We start from the raw sequence: 18,000 nt of genomic DNA on the forward strand, positions 1-18,000 counted from the left end.
CCTTCCTGTTTTTGGTACATACTATGTCTACCTATCACACCATGTTCTTACATCAAACTACTGTTCTTGTGTATCCTGCGTCTATCGCTTATGATGAGACAGTCACGCGCGTGGGTTAATATGAGACGCAATACTCTTATAAAGAATGCAATTTCATCCTCTCCACATGATTCTCAGGAAACAGCAAGCCTAAATGAAGATATTGAACGTAGCTCTATACCTGAAGACCGCACTTCCCCTACACCACCATCACAGTTGCTTGCTCTAACTTCGCAGTGTGATATGTGGTTGCATGTTGCATACGGTGTCTAGCTTGTAATGCTTCTAATTAGGGTAAATTGCATCTGCTTAGTTTACACACTATACCTGTGAATATGACATGCCTTCTTATTTTTGGTACACACTACATCTATGTGTTCACCTTGTTCTTACATGAAACTACCTCTCTTCTGTATCCTGCATCAATCACTTACGATGAGTCACCTTTATTCGTTGCATATTGCATATTATTTCTAGCCTGTTGCCATGTATTGCTTCTAATTTGGTCAAATACATTTGTTAGGGCACCCTTTTAATTTGGCAGAGTGATATTGGTTTCATCTTTCATATGGTTTCTAGCTTGCATCGATTCTAACAAGTTCAAGCACCTTGTGCTTAGTTTACACTTTATACATCATACATGTCAATATGTCACGCCGTCCTGTTTTTCATACATATTCCATCCTCCTATCATGCGGCTGCCTTACATGAAAGTAGTGTTCGTCAGTATCATGCATCAATGAGTTCTGAAGAGCAAATTTTATTCCTTTTTCTTGTGGGTTTGACTTGACAAGGCAAAATGTAGAAAGAGGAAGGAAAAGAGTAAGGAAGGCGATGATGGTGGTCCTCTGCAGCAACGTAAATGGAGCATCTGTACCGATTCTCCTTGTACTGATAGTGCATTACAAGGTCCAAGTCTCCGCTCCCCTACTCCACCATCCAAGGTGCTTGCTCTAACTTGGCAGTGTGATATCTGGTTGCATGTTGCATATGGTGTCTAGCTCGTATTTCTCCTAATTAGTGTAAAATGCATCTGCTTAGCTTACACATGATACATGTGAATATGACACGCTTTCCTGTTTTTGGTACATACTATATCTGTCTATCACACCATGTTCTTACATGAAACTACTCTTCTTGTGTATCCTGCATCAGTCACTTATGATGGGACACCTTTAAGTTGGCTGTGTGATATTGGTTTGCGTCTTGAATATGATTTCTAGCATGTATTGCTTCTAGTTTGATGAACGCCACCTATGACGAGACAATTTTAACTTGGCAGAGTGATATTGATTGCACCTTCCATATGGTGTCTTGCAGTGTTTCTAATTTGTTGAAGTGCCTTCTGCTTAGTTACCACATCATAGGTGTGAATATGTCAAGCCGTCCATTTTTTCGTACACATTCCATCCTCGTATCATGACTTTGCCTTTCATCAGAGTAGTGTTCGTCAGTATCATGCATGAATGAGTTCTGAAGAGCGAATGATATTCCTTTTTCTTGTCGGTATGACCTCACAATGCAAAATCAATAAAGCTGAAGGAAATTGGCAAGGCATTGGATGATGGTGGTCCCTCCGAGCAACTGAAACGGAGGTTCTGTACAGATTCTACTCCGCGATCCTCCCAACAAGATTCGCAAGACAACGCATGGCTAGACAGTCAACGTAGCTGTGTAGATGATGAGCACATCTCCCCTACTCCATCATCACAGGTGCTTGCTCTAACTTGGCACTATTATATGTGGTTGCATGTTGCGTATGATGTCTAGCTTGTATTGCTTCTAACTTTGTTGAATTGCATCTGCTTACTTTACACATAATGCCTGTGAATATGAGATGTGTTCCTGTTTCTATATCAGACTACTATTCTTGCATATCCCGCATCAGTCACTTATGATAAGGCACCTTTAAGTCGCCACTGTGATATTGGTTGTGTCTTGCATATGATTTCTAGCATGTACTACTTCTAATTTGTTGAAACGCCATACAGTTTGAACTTGATAGAGTGATATTGGTTGCATCTTTCATATGGTGTCTAGCTTGCAGTGCTTCTAATTTGTTGAAATGCCTTCTGCTTAGTTACCACATCATAGGTGTGAATATGTCATACCATCCTGTTTTTCATACATATTCCATCCTCGCATCATGTGTTTCCCTTTCATCCGAGTAGTGTTCGTCAGTATCATGCATGAATGAGTTCTGAAGAGCGAATTTTATTCCTTTTTCTTATCGGTTTGACTTCACAATGCAAAATCATTACAGCTGAAGGAAATTAGTCCGGCAGTGGATGATGGTGGTCCTTCAAAGCAACTCAAACAGGGGGTCTCTATAGATTCTACTCCGCCATCCTCCCAACAAGATTCGCAAGGCAACACAAGGCTGGACAGTCAACGTAGCTGTGTAGATGATGAGCACATCTCCCCTACTCAACCATCACATGTGCTTGCTCTAACTTGACACTATTATATGTGGTTGCATGTTGCGTATGATGTCTAGCTTTTATTGCTTCTAACTTGAATTGCATCTACTTACTTTACACAGAATGCCTGTGGATATGACATGTGTTCCTGTTTCTAGAACATACGTGTACATGATGATCACGTCTCCCCTACTCCACCATCACAGGTGCTTGCTCTTACTTGGAACTGTTATACGTGGTTGCGTTTTCCGTATGATGTCTAGTTTGTATTGCTTTTGATTATGTTGAATTGCATCTGCGTAGCTTACAACTTATACCTGCAACGATCACTTACCCATAAGACACATTTAACTTGGGACTGTGATGTAGGTTGCATCTTGCATTGTCTTCTAGCTTGTACTGCTTCTAATTTCTTGAAATGGCACTTACGACGAGACACTTTTTACCTGATAGAGTGATATTGGTTGCATGTTCATATGGTGCCTAGCTTTCATTTCTTCTAATTTTGTTGAAATGCCTTCAGCTTGCTGTTTTTTCATACATATTCCATCCTCCTATCGTACGTGTGAATATGAAACGCTGTCTTTTTTTGTATATATTCCATCCTCCTATCCTGCGCTTGCCTTACATCAAAGTAGTGTTCGTCTGTATCATCCATCAACCAGTTATGCAGAGCTAATTTTATTCATCTTCTTGTGGTTTTGACTTCATAAGGCAATATCAGAAAATAGGAAGGAAAATAGTAAGTTAGGGGATGTTGGTGGTCCTCCGCACCGACGCAAACAAAGACTCTGTAGATTTGCCACTGCTACTGCTAATGAAGTTGAAGTCCCAAGTCTACATGATGAGTTCATCTCCCGTACTCCACCATCGCAGGTGCTTGCTCTAAGTTGGAAGTGTGATAATTGGTTTCATGTTGCATATGTTGTCTAGCCTATATTTCTTCTATTTTGATTAAATTGCACCTGCTGAGTTTATACGTTATACATGTGCATATGACATGGCTTTCTGTGTCTAGAATACACTGCATCTATCTATCATACCATGTTCTTACATCGAAGTACTGCTGTTGTGTATCCCGCATCAGTCACTCATGATTGGACGCTTTTAACATGGCAGTTTGATAGTGGTTGCATCTTGCATTGATTTCTACGTTGTACTACTTCTAATTTTTCGAATTGCCACTAATGACAAGACACTTTTAACTTGGCATAGTAATATTGGTTGCATCTTTCATATGGTAGCTTGCAGTACTTCTATTTTCTTGAAAATCCTTCTGCTTAGTTTGCACATCGTAGCTGTGAATATGTCATGCCGTCCTGTTTTTCTTACATATTCCATCCTCATACAGTTGTCTTACATCAAAGTATAGCTTGTCTGTATCATGCATCAATGAGTTCTGAAGAGTGATTTTATTCTTTTGTGTTGTGGGTACAGCTGGACATTGCAAATTCAAAAAAGAGCAAGGAAAATAATATAGTAGGGAGTGTTGTTACTCGTCGGGTGAAACGGAAAAGGTTCTGCCGTCGAGATTCTACTGGTACTTATAGTGCAGTAGAAGGTCCAAGTCCACCGGCTAAATCTACAAACGCAGTATCACCTGCTCCACCAGCTGCAGCATCCGCTTCAACGGCACCAGCATCTCAACCAGTTACTCGTTCGTTTGCTCCGGAACTGGCCAGTTCCCAACCTGCCTTCACACCTAACACTACTTCCGAAGCACTGCTGACACAACATGACTTGGCAAGATCAGATGAACCTCTTGAGCATCAACACTAAGACGGTACCTGACCGAGTCAAGTTGCAGTTGCATGCTCCTTTATATGTACTCTCACAGTTTGATGTACACTAACACTTTCCATATTCGTTGTTGAACTAGCACCACGGCGCAAGCGGAAACAAACATCAGTGGTAATGCTTGATAGATTAACAAAATCTAAAGGAGGAAGAATGGAGATCCATTTTGAGGCAGGTTAAAAAAGGCCACGTGATGCTACAGAGTCCAGTACAGGAATGAGAAAGACAATACCCAGTTTAACACCTTCCTTGACCATTTATCCGTAAGTAATGTTATTCATAGCAATTAGTAATATTGTCTTGCTCTGTCCCATACTTTCTACCTTCCTCCTAATAGGACTCACATTCTTTTTTCAACAGATGAGGTTCAAGATGGATCCGAAAGATGATGCAACTAAACAAGCATACACTCATGTTTTTCAGTCTGCTCTGCGACAGTATCGGTACCACCTTAGAAAATCTCACTTTGAAGGCAAGGCTAACAATGAAATCGCCCAAACATCTCTAGTGGAATATATTACAGATGAAGACTGGACAGCCCTCGTTAAACACTGGTCTGATCCAAAGTATCAGGTAGGCTATATGTATTTGATCAGACCACATATTGAACTTGTATTTATGTATGTGCCTTACAAGTGTATCTTCTTCTAGGCTAACTGTTTGAAGAACAAAACCAACCGTTCTAAAGTGAAATTCCAACAGACAACAGGATCTCGTAGCTATATTGCACACTGCGAGGTTCTTGTAAATAGCTGCTAGTTCCTTCTTTTTTTGTGACATATTATCGTATCTATATTGACTTGTTCCAAATACAGAGGAAAGCCCGTGCGGACTAAAAAGAACCTGAACCGAATGCAGTGCAAATCTTCAAGGATTGCCACACCAGCAAGATGAAGGGCATGAGCACACCAGTTCAAGACGCTGCTGTAAGTCCTTACTCCTCCTGCCTTGAACTGATTGGTACTGTGATGTGTTCATTTAACTACTTGGTTTGCAGCCAATGTCAGTTACGTTGTTCACTTTTATTCACAGTTGTCTTAACGTATCATTTCACCTTACATGGTTTAAAAGAGATGAAGGATATTCTTTTGGTCTTGATCTGTAATCTAGTTGTTATGTTCACGTGCGCACACAATGATAAAATAGCCTGTTTGTTTTATATCTGTTTGCCCATGATATGAATGATGTCATACTATGTTCATCCTACTTCAAACCATGTCTCTTTATCCTTGGATGTCAACGAATGTGAGGAAATAGACAATACAGTAGGCATGCTACATGGACATATGTTCCGAAAGTGATTTTATTATGTAGTTCGCACTAAAATACATGCTAATGTATGATAGTAGTTCACCAAAATAAGTTATGTATAAATGTTTAACCTACTTCGTTTGTTTTTATCTCATTAGTAACTTATCTGGTACACTAATCTACAAGTTCAAACTTTCAGGAAGCTATGGAACAAATGACTGAACAGCCGCAACCACCTGAAGGTGACGAGGGTACTACAAGCACAATGTCACCTCTTGCTGCAGTGCGTCAGTATCTCTCCACTAACAGTGCAAAAAGCACCTTCCTGCGTAATTCTGGGTTGGTTGTCAAGGTAACCTCGTCCAAATCGCCTACTGAACAAAATCTTCCTGCTAGACAGAGTGATATATCTGTGCTCCAGACACAAGTCCAATCCCTAATGGACATTGTTTCGGAAACAAGAATAGTGGTTGAGAAATGTCGTCAAGATATGAATGGTTTTGAAACCAGACTATCGGACATTCGCTTCGTTGTTCAAGAGCAATGGCGGAAGAAAGGTGGAGATCATGCTGCTCCATCAGATTCTACAGCCTAAAACATTAGCACTCAGGTCAAATGATCTGTGCTTCTATACATCTGATGGTGCTTTTATCTGGAAGGACTGTAAACTTTATGCCAACAGACCTTTTGTTGTATGGTTGGAATTTATTTTGTTGTGATACAACATTTATGATGCTGCCTCAGGCTGCAGTAAGTACGACGCTATTTTTGTATAGTGTAGGTTTATCTTAGTAATGTATTCGGCCAAAAGCTTCGTAGGAGCCCAACATGCCAACATTCGTCGGGCCCATTCCAATTGGGCTAAAAATGATTACGGGCCAAAATTGGCATGTAGCCCACTAAAAATATCTGGGCCTAAATCAGCATAAGCTTTCATATTTTTCTGGTAGGCCTGTGCCCATAATGGGCCTTTAACAGGCCTAAACATAATTTGGGCCCTCAGTAAAAATAGGCTGTTTACAGGTGTAAATATCTCGAGCCCATAAAAAACATGGGCCTTTAATAGACCGAAAGTGAGATTGGGCCCTGATTGTGCCAAATAACCCACTGGACTTAGCAGGCCGACATGGTGGCCCATTTACGATGCGGATCTTTGACAGGCCGAAATTCGGACAGGCCGTAAATGCGTCGACCTAATACACGGGCCTTTAACAGGCCGGAACTTCGGTCGGGCTAGATTATCGTCATTTTTATATGGGCCGTTAATGGCCCCGATATGACGTTGGGCCACATATGGCCAATGGTTTACGTCCGGCATTAACAGGCCGAAAATGACAACAGGCCGAAGTGGCCCAAAGCTATAGTGGGCCTCTAACAGGCTGAATGTCAGACATGACCGAATATGACCCAAATCCTTCACGGTCGTTTATGGGACGAAAGTTTTGATGGCCTGTAAATGGACCCAAATGAAGCCGGACCTTTAACGGGCCGGAAATACACCGGGCCGTAATTTGGCCCAATTACTTAGCGGACTATTAACGGGCCAGAAGTGACCATGGGCCGCGTTGATGACAAGTTTAGGACAGGCTTTTGACGGGCCAATTTGACAGAGAATGTTGGGCCTTTAGCTGGGCCGGCCCATTATGGTCTGCAGAATCTTGTGGTCCTTTAGCTGGGCCGGCCCATTGTGGTCCGCAAAATCTTGTGGGCCTTTAGCTGGGCCGGCCCATTATGGTCTGCAAAATCGTGTGGGCCTTTAGCTGGGCCGGCCCATTATGGTCCGCTAAATTTTGTGGCCTTTAGCTGGGCCGGCCCATTATGGTCCGCTAAATCTTATGGGCCTTCGGTTTGGCCGGCCCATTTAAACTTTGTGGGCCACTTTTGGGCCGTTCCACGTGTCAACATATCATAGGCCCATCTCGACCGTTGGATGAGTGACACATGTGCCAACGCGGAGCTGACGCGTGGATCCGTCAGCCAATGAGAATTTTACACATGGAAAATCGGCATTGGCCGTGGCTGTTAACGGGTTATCGGATCCAAAATCCGACCCGATAGCTTAACGGCGTTCCGTTACGGTGGATGCCATGTGTCAGTCACCCTTGACGAAAGTACTACTGTGACGCGCGATTTATCGTCATGGAAGTGGACACTTCTGTGATGATAATTTTGGCAATGTCATGGAACACTTCTACGACAGCACAAGTATGACTATCTTGATTATGTCATAAATTTGTCATGGATGTACATGCATGACAGAAAACGTGACCTACTGTGACAAACATCACGGAAGTGTATTTTTTTGTAGTGAACAGGCTAGGCAATGGTTTAAAACTCCGTTGCGGAAAGGGGGTTAAACCGTTGGTATTGGACGTCATGGTGGTCCAGCTTCATAATACAAAATGCGTAAGTTGGTAGAAAGTTATGGACTACCATGCAAGTGGATATATGTAACACGTTCTCAATTTTCATATTTTATAAGGGTGTTTTGAAGGGTCTGTCCTGCTTAATACATTTTGGGGTTTTTGCTAAAAAAGTATAAAATTAGGAAAATCATTCGCTAACATGGATAGTTAGAAATGAAAAATGTATATGATTTTTAAAATGGATAGGCGCTCTCTGAAACCATCCATCGGTTGATAGAGGCAGGCATGAAAAACATATAGCTGGCTATCTCATTTTTATGTTGAAATATGAGATGAGGTTGCAAATCTGTTGTCGTGTTGGTTATCATGGTAAGTTAGCCTACCAACCTAGCTAGGTTCAAAAGTCACCAAGGGACAAGTGGAAATGACACCTATAGTAGTCCCAAAATACTTTTGAATTTACCTCGAAGCTTGCTGGTGGTGCAACTTCATCATATGAAATGCATAAATTGGAAGCAAGTTATAGACTCTGCTGCATGTGGAGATATGCAACACGACCTCAATTTTCATCTTTTGTAAGGGTGTTTGAAGGGTCTATCCCGCTCAATGCATTTTAGCTTTTCGCAAAAAAAGTACAAAAATAGCAACATCATTCATTAACTATGAATGGTCAGAAATCAAAGAGGTATCTGATTTTTTTAAACAGATAGGCACTCTTTGAAACCATCCACCGGTTGATAAAGGGAGGCATGAAAAAAATATAGTTGGCCATCTCGTTTTTATGTGAAAATGGCATGAGGTTGCAAATCTGCTGTCATGCGGGTTATGGTGGTAACTTAGCCTACGAACCTAGCTAGGTTCGAAAGTTGCCAAAGGACAAGTGGAAATGACACTAGTAGTAGTCCCAAAATACTTTGTGAATTTACCTCAAAGATTCATGGTGGTCCAGCTTCATCATAAGACATGCTTAAATTGGAAGCATGTTATGGACACTAGTGCAAGTGGATATATGTAACTCATCCTTAATTTTCATCTTTTCTAAGGGTGCTTTGAAGGGTCTCTCCTTCTTAATACATTTTACTTTTTCGCAAAAAAGTACAAAATTAGGAAAATCATCCCTTAATTATGGATAGTTAGAAATGAAAAAGGTATCTGATTTTTAAAATGGATAGGTACTCTTCGAAACCATCCACAGTTAGATAGAGGCAGGCATGAAATAAATATAATTGGCCATCTCATTTCTATGTGAAAAAGTGACATGATGTTGCAAATCAGCTGTCGTGTGGGTTATGGTGGTAAGTTAGCCAACAATCCTAGCTAGGTTCAAAAGTCGGCACTGGAAAAGTGGAAATGACACCTGTAGTAGTCCTAAAAAACTTTGTGTTACCTCAAAGTTTCATGGTGGTCCAACTTCATCATACAAAATGCATAAATTGGTAGCTAGGTAAGGACTCTGGTTTAAGTGGATATATGTAACACGTTCTCAATTTTCATCTGCCCCAAGAGTGTTTTGAAGGGTCTATCCTGCTTTATACATTTGGCTTTTTCGAGAAAAGTACAAAATTCGGAAAATATAATGTATCTTATTTTTAAAATGGATAGGCACTCTTGAAACTATCCATCGGTTGATAGAGGCAGGATGAAAAGAATATAGTTGGCCATCTCATTTTTATGTGGAAAAATGACATGTGGTTGCCAATCTGCTGTCATGTGGGTTATGGTGTAAGATAGCTGATACGTCTCCAACGTATCTCCCATATAAATACATTCGTAGAATTGTGTGATATGCAAAAGAAAAAAGATGTGGACAATGATATTATGAAGTTGAAATTATTTCCTTTCTCCTTGATGGATCGTGCAAAATTTTGGTGTTCTTCTTTGCCTCGCAATAGTATCGATTCTTGGGATAAGTGGAAAGAGGCTATTATTACGGATTATTTTTCGCCCACGAGAATTATTTCCCTTGTAACTCAAATGACGAATTTTAAGCAACCTGAGCATGAACATGTTGCACAATCTTGGGAAAGAATGAAATTTATGCTAAGAAATTGTCCTACTCATGGTTTAAATCTTTGGATGATTATAAAAGAATTTTATGCGGGATTGAATTTTGTTTCTAGAAATCTTTTAGATTCCGCCGCGGGTGGTATGTTTATGGATATTACTTTGGGTGAATCTACTAAATTGCTAGATAATATCATGGCAAATTATTCACAATGGCATACCGAAAGAGCACCTACTAGTAAAAAAGTTAATTCGGTTGAAGAAATTAGTACTTTGACTGAAAAGTTGATGCTCTTATGAAATTGGTTGCTAGTAAAAATGCTCATGTTGATCTTAATGATGTGCCTTTGTATACTTTGATTGAGAAGAGTAGTTATCCCATAGATGTGAATTTTGTCTCGCGGAAGAATTTCAATGACAATTCTTTGATAACCCAAGTATAGGGGATCGCAACAGTTTTCGAGGGTAGAGTATTCATCCGAAATTTATAGATTCGACACAAGGGGAGCCAAAGAATATTTGTAGGTATTAGCAGCTGAGTTGTCAATTCAACCACACCTGGAGATTAATTATCTGCAGCAAGTAATCAATAGCAAAGTAGTATGATAGTTTTGGTAATAGTAACAATAGCAGCGGTAACGGTAACAGTGATAGTAGTAATTTTGTAGCAAGTGTAACAGTGATGATAGTAGTAGCAACTCAGCCAGAACAATATAGGATAAATTCATAGGCATTGGATCGGTGACTTATTGGTTGATATTCATCATGAGACAGTTATAACCCAGGGCATGTATTCTGTAAATAGTCATACGTGCTTATGGAAAAACTTGCATGACATCTTTTTTCCTACCCTCCCGTGGCAGCGGGGTCCATATTGGAAACTAAGGGATATTAAGGCCTACTTTTAATAGAGAACCGGAACAAAGCATTAACACATAGTGAATACATGAACTCCTCAAACTACGGTCCTCACCGGGAGTGGTCCCAACTATTGTCAGTCTAGGGTTGCCGGATCATAACACGTAGTAGGTAACTATAACTTGCAAGATCGGATCTAAATCATGGATATAATGATGATAACATAAACGGTTCAGATCTGAGTTCATGGAACCCGGGCTCAAAGTGACAAGCATTAAGTATGGAAAAGTCATAGCAACATCAATCTAAGAACATAGTGGATACTAGGGATCAAGCCCTAACAAAACTAACTCAATTACATGATGAATCTCATCCAACTCCTCACCGACCAGCGAGCCTACGAAGGAATTACTCACTCCCGGTTGGGAGCATCATGGAATTGGCGATGGAGAAGGGTTGGTGATGATGAAGAACGAAGATCCCCCTCTCCGGAACACCAAACGGACTCCAGATCTGGCCTCCCGATGAATAACAGGAGATGATGGCGGCTCCGTCTCGTGGATCGCGATAATTCTTTCTCCCTGATTTTTTTCTAGAAAAATAGGATTTTATATCATCGGTTTCAGGGTCAACGGGGCCACCAGGTGGGGACAACCCACCTGAGCGAGCCAGGAGAGGGGGCACGCCCTGGTGGGTTGTGCCCACCGAGGTGCCCCTCTCCAGCAGGTCTTGGCTCCAGAAATTCTTATTTATTATATAAAAATTCCTCGCGAAGTTTCGTTCCATTCCGAGAACTTTTATTTCTACACAAAAACAACACCATGGTAGTTCTACTGAAAACAGCGTTAGTCCGGGGTTAGTTTCATTCAAATCATGCAAATTAGAGTCCAAAACAAGAGGAAAAGCGTTAGGAAAAGTAGATACGTTGGAGACATATCATGCTTATAGAGGTAATTTTAATCCTAGGCCTTTTCCTCGAAATTTCTCTAATAATTATGGCAATTCCTATGGTAATTCTTCTTACAATAATAATAAGAACCCCTCTGATCATGAGAGTAATATTAAAGAATTTATCAACGCTCAAAAGGTGTTCAATACTAGGATAGAAGAAAAGTTGAATAAGATTGATGATACGTCTAGAAGCATTGATAGACTTTCCCATGATGTAGAAAATCTCAAGATTAAAAATTTTCCACCTAAGGTTGATGTCAATAAATCAATTAAAGCTTTATATGTTTCTATGGCTGAAAGTAAGAAAAGAACCGCTCTGCTTAGAGCTAAGAGAGAATTTTTAGAAAAAGTGTTTCTACCGATTGCTTTCATAACAATGATGATCTTAAAATGATTGGTGATTCTTCTATTGATTCCTTGTTTAGTAATATTAAACTTGATGAAGATAGGACTAGAGAAGAGTTAACTTTAGCTAGAGGGCGTCCTCATAATTCGGAGAGTGAAAATCTTGTTGAAAAAATTGATAAAAGTGGGTTTGGAGAGGTCAAAACTTTAACTAGTGATGTGCCCACTCTTTTGGATTACAAAAACTTTAATTATGATAGTTGCGCTTTGATTGAATGTATTTCTTTGTTGCAATCCATGATAAATTCACCCAATGCCTATGAACAAAATAAAGCTTTTACTAAACATATTGTAGAAGCGATGATGAAAGCTTTAGAAGAAAAGTTGGAATTGGAGACTTCAATTCCTAGAAAATTATATGATGAGTGGGAACCTACCATTAAAGTCAAGATAAACAATTATGAGTGCTTTTTGTTATGTGGTTAGGGTGCTAGTGTTTCCACAATTCCGAAATCTCTATGTGACGTGCTTGGTCTTACCAAAATTGAATAATGTTCTCTTGATTTGCACTTGGCGGATTCTACTGTTAAAAAGCCTTTGGGAAAAATTAATGATGTTCTTATTCTTGCAAATAGGAACTATGTGCCCATAGATTTTATTGTTCTTGATATTGATTGCAATCCGTCTTGTCCCATCATACTTGGTAGACCGTTTGCACGAACTATAAGTGACACGATTGATATGAAAGAAGGGAATATTAAATTTCCATTTCCACTAAGAAAAGGTATAGAACAGTTCCCTAGAACAAGAATTAAGCCACCATATGAATCAATAATGAGGGCAACCTATGGTGCAAAATCCAATGACAATACTTGAATCTATGCATTATGCCCAGTTAGGGGAATAAAATGATAGCGCTTGTTGGGAGGCAACCCAATGAGTAAAATGTATTTTTGCCTTTTTCTTTCTGTTCTTGAGTGTTTGCACAATTATGATACTGTTATGATTGTATTTTTTATGTTTTAATTAGTATTTGTGCCAAGTAAAGCCTTTAGGATAGCTTTGGGTGATAGTTGATTTGATCTTGTTGAAAAACAGAAACTTTTGTGTCCAGTAACAGAATTTTAAAAACACACAAAGTGTCCAAAGATTCTGAATTTTTTAAACAAGATTGATATATAAATTGCCTACGATGTCTTAATTTTTCATAATTTTTGGAGTTATAGAAGTATGAGTTACATTCGAGTCTTTACACACTGTTCTGTTTTTGACAGAGTCTGTTTTTGTTGCATTGTGTAGTTTTTTTTTGATGAAACTATGTATTGTATCGGGGGGTATAAGCCATGGTAAAGTTAGAATATTGTAGGTATAATCCAATAACAAAATATGAATGGGTTTTCAACAGTACTTAAGTGCAAGATTGGTTTTCTTATACTAAAGGATCTCACGAAGGTTTTGCAAAGTATTGTGTGATTGAAGTTTTCATGTTTTGGGTGAGATCTCGATGGATGAAGGAATAAGGAGTGAAAAGAGCATAATCATGGGGATGCCCATGGCACCCTAAGGTAATATTCAAGGAGAACCAAGAAACTAAGCTTGGGGATGCCCCGGAAGGCATCCCCTCTTTCTTCTAACAACCATCAGTCATTTTACTTGGAGCTATATTTTTATTCGTCACATATCATGAGTTTTTCTTGGAGCATCTTGTATTATATGAGTCTTTGCTTGTTTTGCTTTTTAGTTTGTCGCGATCATCCTTGCTCGACACACCTATTTGAGAGAACTATAATTATGCTATGATTTGTTAGAATTGCTCTATGTGCTTCACTTAAATTTTTTTGAGCTATCAAATTGCTCTGGTGCTTCAATTATATCTTTTTGAGCACGGTGGTGCTTTAATTTTTTAAGAATGCTCTCATGCTTCACTTATATTAATTTGAGAGTTAGTAATTTTTTTAAAGAAATATTATCTCATGCTTCACTTATATTACTTTGAGAGATGAATGGGTTTGTAACAGTACTTAAACTAGTGATTTGCATTATTATACTAACGGATCTCACCGAGCTTTCTGTTCAGTTTTGTGTGGATGAAGTGTTCAAAGATCGAGGAGGTCTCGATATGCGGAGAAGGAGGAGAGGCAAGAGTGCAAGCTTGGGGATGCCCAAGGCACCCCAAGTAAATATTCAAGTAGACACAAGCGTCTAAGCTTGGGGATGCCCCGGAAGGCATCCCATCTTTCTTCAAGAAGTATCGGTATGTTTCGGCTTTCATTCCGTTCATGTGATATGCGTAAATCTTGGAGCATGTTTTGTGTTTAGTTTTCACTTTTCTTTTATGCACCATGCTGGTATGAGATAGTCCTTGGTTGATTTATAGAATGCTTCATGTGCTTCACTTATATCATTGGAAGTTTGGATTGCTTGTTTCTCTTCAAATAGAAAACCTTTATTTGTAGAATGCTCTTTTGCTTTACTTATATTTATTAGAGCATGGTCTTTTGTAGAAAGAATTAAACTCTCATGCTTCACTTATATCTATTTAGAGAGTCAACAGAAATTAGTCATTTGCATGGTTAGTCATGAAATCCTACATAAAACTTGTGGATCACTGAATATGATGTGTTTGATTCCTTGCAATAGTTTTGCAATAAAGATACAATAGTATGAGGGAGGTACTAGTAAACGGTTGTGGTTAGTAGGAATGTTGGTGTGAAGGTTTGTGATTCCCGAAGCATGCACGTATAGTCTCTCGTTATGCTATGGAGTTGGGGCATGATTTATTATTGATTATTTCCTTATGAGTGGCGGTCGGGGACAAGCAATGCTATTTTCCTACCAATCTATCCCCCCAGGGGCATGTAGAGTAGTACTTTCCTTCGAGGGCTAATAAACTTTTGCAATAAGTATACGAGTTCTTTATGACTAATTTGAGTCAATGGACTATACACACTCTTACGTTTCCGTAATTTGCTAGCCTCTACGGTACCGTGCATTGCCCTTTCTCACCTCGATATGTGGTGCAAACTTCATAGGTGCATCCATACCCCGTGATATGATACGCTCTATCACACATAAGCCTTATTATATCTTCCTAAAAACAGCCACCGTACCTACCTATTATGGCATTTTCCATAGCCATTCCGAGATATATTGCCATGCTACTTCCACCGCTTCCGTTTTGATGACTTGAGCATTCACTGTCATATTGCTTTGCATGATCGTAAGATAGCTAGCATAATATTTCCATGGCTTGTCCGTTTTTTAATGTCCTTGCTACGTTAGATCATTGCACATTCTGGTACACTGCCAGAGGCATTCATATAGAGTCATACTGTGTTCTAGGTATCGAGTTGTAATATTGAGTTGTAAGTAAATAGAAGTGTGATGATCATCATTATTCATTATTAGAGCATGTCCCAGTGAGGAAAGGATGATGGCGACTATGATTCCCCCACAAGTCGGGATGAGACTCTCGGACAAAATGAAAAGAAAAAAGAAAAGAAAAAAGAGAGCAAAAAATGAAAGAAAAGGAGAGAAGGGGCATCCTAATTCCACACTTGTGCTTCAAAGTAGCACCATGTTTTTCATATAGATAGTCTCCTATGTTGTCACTTTCATATACTAGTGGTAATTTTTCATTATAGAGTTAGATGCACACCCACTTAGTTTTTAGTTTGAGCTTTCATACACCTATAGCTCTTAGTGCATCCGTTGCATGGCAATCCCTACTCCTCGCATTGATATCAATTGATGGGCATCTCCATAGCCCATTGATTAGCCGCGTCGATTTGAGACTTTGCTTACTTTTTTTTGTCCTCTCTATGTTTACACCTATCATCATACTCCATTCCACCCATAGTGTTATGTCCAATGTTTGGGCTCATGTATTGCATGAGGGTTGAAAAAGTTGAAGCGCGTTAAAAAGTATGAACCAATTGCTCGACTTTTCATCGGGGTTGTGCATGATAAATACTTTGTGTTAAGAAGACAGAGCATGACAAGACTATATCATTTTGTAGGGATAGCGTTCTTTAGCATTGATATTTTGAAAGACATGATTGTTTGTTGGGATGCCTGAGTATTGAGGTTTTTATGTCAAATTATAGACTATTGCTTTGAATCATTAATGTCTTAATATACATGCCATGATTACATATATGATCCAGATTATGCTAGGTAGCATTCCACAAAAAAAATTATCTTTTTTATCATTTATCTACTCGAGGATACTGATACGTCACTGTCGTATCTATAATTTTTGATTGTTTCATGCCAATATTATACAACTTTCACATACTTTTGGCAACAATTTATATGATTTATGGGACTACATATTGATCCAGTGCTCAGTGCCAGTTCCTGTTTGTTGCACTTTTTTGTTTCATGGAATATCCATGTCAAACGAAGTCCAAAAGTGATAAAATTTTACGGAGAATTATTTTGGAATAGATGTGATTTTTGAGAGGTGCAGTCAACGCAAACGGAGGCCCACGGCCTCCACTACCTACCAGGGCGCGCCTGGCACCCCCTGGCGCACCCAGGTGTCTTGTTAGCCCCCGTAAGTCAATTGGGGCTCTTCTTCGGGCGCAAGAAAGATAATTTATGGGAAAAATTGCGTAAAATTTTCGGTGCAATAGGAGTTACGGATCTCCGGGAATTTAAGAAATGGTGAAGGGACAGAAAACAGGAACGAGAAATAGAATAGAACAGAGAGATAGATCCAATCTAGGAGGGGCTCTCGCCCCTCCGCTGCCATGGCAACCATCTAGGGGGAGGCCAAGAAAGAATAAGGAGGGGGGCTCTCTTCCCCTCTCTCCCTGTGGCGCCGGAATACCGCAGGGGCAATCATCGTGTGACGGCGATCTACTCCAACAACTCTGTCATCTTCACCAACATCTTCATCACCTTCCCACATCTATATTCAGCGGTCCACTCTCCCGCAACCCGCTGTACCCTCTACTTGAACATGGTGCATTATGCTTCATATTACTATCCAATGATATTTGCCATCCTATGATGCTTGAGTAGATTTTTATTCTCCTATCGGGTAATTGGTGAATTGCTATGATTGGTTTAATTTGCTTGTGGATATGTTGCTATCCTTTGGTGATCCTCATATGAGCGCGCGTGTGGATCACACCATTGGGTTAGTTGTATATATGTTGATAGGACTATGCATTGGAGGGAAAGAGTGACAGAAGCTTCTTCCTAAACATAGAAATTGATGCATACGGGATTTAAAGGGGACCAATATATATGTTAAAGCTATAGTTGGGTATTACCTTAATGAATTTTAGTAGTTGACGATGCTTCCTAATTGTCCAATCATAAGTGCATAGAATTCCAAGTAAGGAGTGACATGCTAGTAGTGGCCTCTCCTATATAAAAACTTGCTATTGGTCTAGTAACGTAGTCAATTGCTTAGGTACAATTCTGCAAATCCTACCACTACTAATCCACACTCGCTATACTAATTTAATTGTACTTTAACTAGAACAACACCTACTTTTTATTTCCAAGTTCTTTATTTTCTTGCAAACCTATCCAACCACATCTACAAAGTACTTCAAGTTTTATTCTTGTTCTACGTAAATCAAAATTTAATTGTGCGTAGAGTTGTATCGGTGGTCGATAGAACTTGAGAGACTATTTGTTCTACCTTTAGCTCCTCGTTGGGTTCGACACTCTTATTTATCGAAAAAGGCTACAAACGATCTCCTATACTTGTGGGTTATCATGCCTATATACATGATCATTGCCTTGGATATCGTCATAATTATTTGTTCTTCTATCAATTGCCCAACAGTAATTTGTTTACCCACCGTATGCTATTTTCTCGAGAGAAGCCACTAGTAAAATCTACGGCCCCCGGGTCTATCTTTTATCATACTGTTTTCACATCTATTATTTCGAAAACCCAAAAAAACCTTCATGCACTTTTTCTTTACTTATTTTATTTCGTGTCTTTG

The sequence above is a fragment of the Aegilops tauschii genome, chromosome 3 (genome assembly GCF_002575655.3).
Source record: "Aegilops tauschii subsp. strangulata cultivar AL8/78 chromosome 3, Aet v6.0, whole genome shotgun sequence".
NCBI lineage: Eukaryota > Viridiplantae > Streptophyta > Magnoliopsida > Poales > Poaceae > Aegilops > Aegilops tauschii.